The following is a 6,176-nucleotide window of genomic DNA, read 5'->3' on the forward strand; positions in this document are numbered from 1 at the left end:
GTTCTCTTTTCTGCTGATGGGCATGGGCTGTGGGCACCTGGTGCTAGGAAAGGGAGTGGCAGGGACCGTTGCGGTGTGTTTGCCCCAGGCTGTCTTCCTAGGTCCTGGGTATGGGTGGGTGTCCTGATGGCCACAGAGTGAGAAAAGGCCTCGCATACTGACACTTGGTTTTGGTGTTGTGTTTAATTTCCTGTGCAGTTTCAACTATCATTAAAGGAAGACATGCAATTTTTTTATGTTAACCATTGGGGGGACACAGAGTTTCAAAATAAAAGAAAAAGATGAGAGTGAGTAACTTCAGTCCATTTTCCTGTCACTCAAAGTGTGGTCTGCAGACCAGAGGCAGCAGCGACTCGGTGCCCCGGAACCCCTGGGTCGGGACCTGCATTTAACAGGCTCCCAGGCGAGGCACAGGCATGGAGCACATGAATCTCTTTACTCTCCAGCTGTTTACTCTACGGCTGTTCTTAAGCTTCAGTGCCTCTTGAATCCACCCAGGGAAGTTTTAAAATTCTGACACCCAGTGCCCACGCTAGAGCCTCTGCCTTACAGTCTGGGGTGAGGCCAGGGCATGGAGAATACTGAGGGTCCCTGGGTGGCATGCGTGTTCAGTGGAGGATGAGGAAGACAGTTGTTGTTTTTTTGCTCTGAATTTCACAACCCAGAACCCGTGTGGTACATGGTATAGTGGAGTCACCAGGAGTGTGTGTTCGACTCACTTCTTAAAAGCCCACGATTGGTGGCCCTGGCTGGTTGTCTCAGTGGTAGAGCGTCGGCCTCGCATGCAGGAGTCCCGGGTTCGATTCCCGGCCAGGGCACACAGGAGAAGCACCCATCTGCTTCTCCACCCCTCCCCCTCTCCTTCCTCTCTGTCTCTCTCTTCTCCTCCTGCAGCCAAGGCTCCATTGGAGCAAAGTTGGCCCGGGCGCTGAGGATGGCTCTATAGCCTCTGCCTCAGGTGCTAGAATGGCTCTGGTTGCAACAGAGCAACGCCCCGGATGGGCAGAGCATCACCCCCTGGTGGGCATGCTGGGTGGATCCCAGTTGGGCGCATACAGGAGTCTGTCTGACTGCCTCCCCATTTCCAACTTCAGAAAAATACAAAAAAAAAAAAAAAAAAGTCCACGGCTGGTTTCCCTGCTCAGGATACTGGGAGAGCCATTCCTCCTTGCGTTCTCCTCACTTCTGGAGAAGCTTCTGGAAGGTGTCACCAGGGTTCTGGCTGACTTACCCACCAGGCAGAGGGGAAGTCACAAGACTCCTTTCTGCCAGGCCAGTTGTGATAGCCTCAGAAACTTCCTCCCTCTGCTGTGGACGGTGTGGGCTCCTGCACGGATGACCTCCTCTGTCCCACTTGGTCCTCGGGTGGCCGTGACGGGCAAGCCCAGAGGCTGTGGGCCTCAGTGAGCATCAGGGCTGTGCAGTTGGAAACCAGCAACCCCACATCATCAGCGTTGCTCAGGGCCTGTCCGGTGAGGCCCCAGGTCAAGGCCGACTCTGGACCTGTTTTCTCCCGGCCCTTATTCAGACAACACTTTGTCACTCTTCCCTGGCCTTGGGGGGGGGGGGGGTCCGAGACCCTACGCTGTAGGATCTCACACTTCCTCCTCCTCGGCTTCTTCTGAGCACCCCTCCAGCCGTGTTCCTGGGCCACCACAGCCTCAGGTGGCCCTTCTTCCTGGCTGTGGCTCCGACAGTGGGGAGGGCAGGGGGGGCCAGGGATTGGAGCCGGGTCTGCCTAGTGCCCGGACCTCAGCTGGCAGGCACACAGCTCTGTGGGGTTTCTGCCAAAGAGACATTGTTTGACAGCCTCCATGGGGGCAGAACGGGGCTCCAGAACTCCAAGTGCCTCCTAGCAGGAACGCCGGAATCAATGCCCAGGTGGACGCCAAAGCCTGAGGCTCAAGGGGGTGGTAAGCTCCTGCCCCTTGGCTACCCAAGCACTGCCTGGGATATTAGAACAAATCCGAGCCCTCAGATGCGTGTTGTGGTGTTACTATTCCAGACGGTAATCATTCTTTCTCATCAGTACTTTGCTATTTAATTATTGCATGAATTGAATTTTTTGAGCATGTATATTAAATAAAATAATAGACTTTTTGAAAACAGTAAGACCCTGTGTTAACTGCTCTGGTCAGATGTGTGCCCCTGGACATTTCTCTTTCGCTCCTGCTTCAGTTTTCCTTGCTGGGCCATCCTAAGGATGAAAAATAATGCCTGGAGATCAGTTCAGGCCCAGATGAGGCCTAGACAAATGCCGTATGACAGGGAAGTGGCGGCCAGTGTGGCTCTCTGTGCATGCAAGTTAGGGGACAGAGCGCCCCCACCGCAGAGGAGACCTCACCTGGGATGAAGAAGTCCCACAGCGTGCCTCCCGAGCCCCTCGCTGTCCTCGCTCCCTCTCCTGTCTGCTCCTGCCTACATGGGGCGGATGGAGGGAGGGAGAGGGCCCTGTGAGCACAGGGACCGTGGTCACGGCTTGAGGGGCAGCAGTGGACAGGGGTGTGGGCAACCGGGGCGAGAGAGACAGAGGCAACAGAGCGGAGGGAGCTGGACCCCCTCTGTGTGGTTGGAGAAGCGCAGATAGGACCTGAGTCATTCTGAAGTTCCTCTCGGTTGCCTTGGCAGCAACACCCCTGGGCCACAGGAAAGGACTGATTCCCTAGGCAATGGTATGGCTCCTGTCCCGCAGAATAAATGCTGAAATTTGTATGCTCAGTGTCGGATGGAGATTTCTAGGATAGGGAACACCTTGCAGAGCAGGTGAACACAGGCAGGTAATGCCTCAGTGGGTGGGTGTGTGGTGAAAGGTGGGGGGGGGGGGGTGACACTTCTTTCTCTGTAAAGGAAGTAGCTCGTTCCTTAGAGAAAGCTTCGTGAAAACCAGAAACCATGGGGCCTGCAGAGTCACAGTGATGTGTTGGGTTTCATTCGAAGAAAGGACATTGTGACAAGCCCTGTAGCCTCCCTTCAGCCCAGGAAGGGGTGCTGACACGCCACTTCCCAGCAGAAGGGTGACTAAGCCATGTTTGGGGGCCGTGCTCCCGGAGTCTCCGTCCTCCTTGTCCCCGCGGCCGTCGGTGGGAGCCCGGCTCAGCTCCCAAAGGCCTGCAGTTCCCCTCTCCACAGGTGTCCTTTCCTCTCCAGGCCACCCCCCGCCTGCTCCCACATCTCTGAAGCTGCTGTCTGACACATCTCTCCAGCTTTGCTGCCGAGGGGGCCTGTGGCGAGACGGGGTTCACCTGGGCAATCCGGGACAGTGTCTCTTCTCAAGTCTGTAGCCCTGTTGTCTCTGCTTTCCTTTTTCCACTCAATGCCACAGATGGCCAGGTTCTGGCATTGGGGCCCAGGCACCTTGGGCCTGGGGAAGGGACCTGCTCGGCTGGGGCTGCCTGCTGACACTGGCCATATACGGGTTTTCTGTACCACCCATCGCACCCGGCCGCTTGTCTTTTGTCAGTAGCAGCTCTACGGCCAGGGGTCGGGGGGCGCTGAGCCCTCCCTCAAGATGCAGCTGAGACATGACAAGGAGCTGTGTCCTGACTTTCACTTTCCCTGAGAACGAGTCTAGCTGGTGGATTTAGAATGAACAAACCATGGAAACCATGGCTGGGCTCACCGTGTGCCTTTCCCTTTAAATCTCAGTATTATCTTGGCAGGAGAAGCTTGTCTCTTTAAGAGGGTGTTCTAGAATGCAGGGCATCGGAAAGCGCACACAGTGGATGTGCTGTTGGAGGGGGGAGAAGTGTCCAATGGGGCTGTGCGGGCACTCGTTGCATTTGTAATCATAAGATTCATTTACAAGGCAAAAACCCACAAGCTCAAATGTGGTCAAACTGTTGCAGAGGGTAGGGGTGACGTCTGAGGTGAAGGAAACAGAAGTGTGTGGTTTAGTAGCTGGTTTCACGATGAGTTAGGCAGTTTCTCCAGAAAGGCTCTGCCTCGGTTCCGGTTGCTCTCGCGGCCTCGGGCTGAGCTCTGCGTGGTCCGCAGCTGATCTCGCTGGTGGGCGTCCTGCTGTTCCGAGGCCAAAGTCGTGGCTCAGGTACCCTGGGGTGGGGGGATAGGCTCCAGTTACCTATTTCTGTGTAACACATCACGCCAAATCAGTGACTTCAAGCCACCGTTGTCACCCCAGGTCTGCCCGGGGCCCGAGCCTGGCAGGAGGGTCTGTGGCTGCCTTGGAAGGTGCCCTGCTGGCCCACGTCCTCGGCTCCACTGTGTAACATGGCTCTCCACTGTGTAACGTGGCTCTCCACTGTGTAACGTGGAAGCTGCCACAGGCAACACACAGGCGCGTGCACGCACACACACCAGCGAGCATGGCCCTGTCACTGTCAACACTTACAAAAACAGGCCTGGGGGCCAGAAGGCTGAGCCCTTTCTTACAAAGTTGCCCAGAACTCCTGGGAACACAAAAACAGATACTTCCAGACATCCTGAGGCTCCAGCCGGGAACAGCACGGCTGCTTAAGTAAGTGTGTGGGCTCAGCCCCAACATGACGTGAAGGGTACAGCTGAGGGTGGGGTGGGCTGGGCCCCTGGGTACCTCTGGGGACACATGCCCACAGGATGTGTCTGATTTTAAGGAAATAGTAGGGTAAGCAATCCCCATATTTAGACCAAGAGACAGACTCTACCTTTAGAGACACACATTCTATGGGCCTGCGGTGTACGTGACTTAACGAGTTTCTAGAGTGAAATATCGAGGGGTCCATTATTTCCTGTGAACTGTCACACCGGTGACATTAGTGAAGGAACCTCAGTTCACAGTGTTTTGTGAGGAGAACACTTATTTTTGCTGGTGTCCTGTCACTGATGACTTTGGTGCTTGAGTGTGGGAAACAGAAACACTGTGAGACAGTCACTCTCTGAGGCGGAGGCCACCAGGGACACTCCCACATTACGTCTTGTTGGGGTCCAGAAGACTCTCTCACCTGCTGTTCTGCCTTCTCCTGGTTCACTTCTGGTATTCAGGTGCCTGGGCTATTGTATTGATGAAAGTGTCTCCATGGGATAGCTTTATTTACTTATTTATTAATTATTTATATTTTTAAAATTCAGTGATTTCAGTGAGAGAGGAAGGGAGAGAGAGAGAGGAACATGAGGTTGCTCATGTATATGTCCTGACCGGGGATTGAACCATCAAACTCTGAGCTTCGGGACAATGCTCCAACCAACCTAGCTATCCAGCCAGGGCATCCATGGGGTAGCTTTTATAGGACTGAGTGTCTCTGGACACATGGAGAACTCCAGTCCCAGGGGTTGGGGAAGGCCCCCAACTCTGGCCTACTGTGTTTCACAAGTCTGGCCTGTTCTGCTTCCAGCTATTGTTCCACCGTAGTGCCATCAGCGTGCTTGTTTCTGTAGCTGGATCACGTTGCCGCCCTTGGACTGCACCCCTGGCTGCTCCTCACTGCCCACAGACTGAGGCTGCGTCTAAGGCTGGTGCTGCAAACCCCCTCCAGGTGCATGCTGCTCCTGACCAGGACTCTTCAGTGTTGCCAAGGAAGCCCTGAACTCTGCTACCGTCTCTTGTTAACTCCAAGCCTGAGACGTCCCCCCATTTGAAGATGATTCTTTAAATCGCAAACCAAATATCCCTTCCTCTAGGAAGTCTTCCTTAGTTCCTGTTAGGTCAATTTCTCCTTACTGAAAGAACCCAAACATGCAAGAAAGAAAGGAAGGGAAGGAGAGAGGTGGGAAGGAGGGAGGGAGGGCGGCAGATGGAAGGAAGGAAGGAAGGGAGGAAGGAAGAAAGGAAGGAGGGAAGGAAGGAAGGGGGGAGGGAGGGAGGGAGGAAGGAAGGAAGGAAGGAAGGAAGGAAGGAAGGAAGGAAGGAAGGAAGGAAGGAAGGAAGGAAGGAAGGAAGGAAAAACAGCTTGTAGGTATCTTGCTGGAACATACCCCGAGTGCCCCATGAGCGTATTCGCATGTAAAACTGTCAGAACACACTTACTTTCACAGAATGCAAGAAAGTATAACTGAAGGGGCCCTGGCCGGTTGGCTCAGTGGTGGAGTGTCGGCCTGACGTGTGGAGGTCCCGGGTTCGATTCCCGGCCAGGGCACATGGGAGAGGCGCCCATTTGCTTCTCCACCCCTCCCCCTCTCCTTCCTCTCTGTCTCTCTCTTCCCCTCCTGCAGCCGAGGCTCCATTGGAGCAGAGATGGCCCGGG

At 54.8% G+C, this 6,176-nt stretch overlaps 1 non-coding gene across 1 annotated transcript; it reads left to right on the forward strand.

The window, feature by feature from the left end:
- The first annotated feature begins 742 nt into the window (after nucleotides 1-742).
- Nucleotides 743-818, forward strand: TRNAA-CGC (transfer RNA alanine (anticodon CGC)). The gene has a single exon. It is a non-coding gene; the product is annotated as a tRNA-Ala (tRNA).
- The last annotated feature ends 5,358 nt before the right edge of the window (nucleotides 819-6,176 follow it).

This window comes from Saccopteryx leptura, chromosome 2 (assembly GCF_036850995.1).
Source record: "Saccopteryx leptura isolate mSacLep1 chromosome 2, mSacLep1_pri_phased_curated, whole genome shotgun sequence".
NCBI lineage: Eukaryota > Metazoa > Chordata > Mammalia > Chiroptera > Emballonuridae > Saccopteryx > Saccopteryx leptura.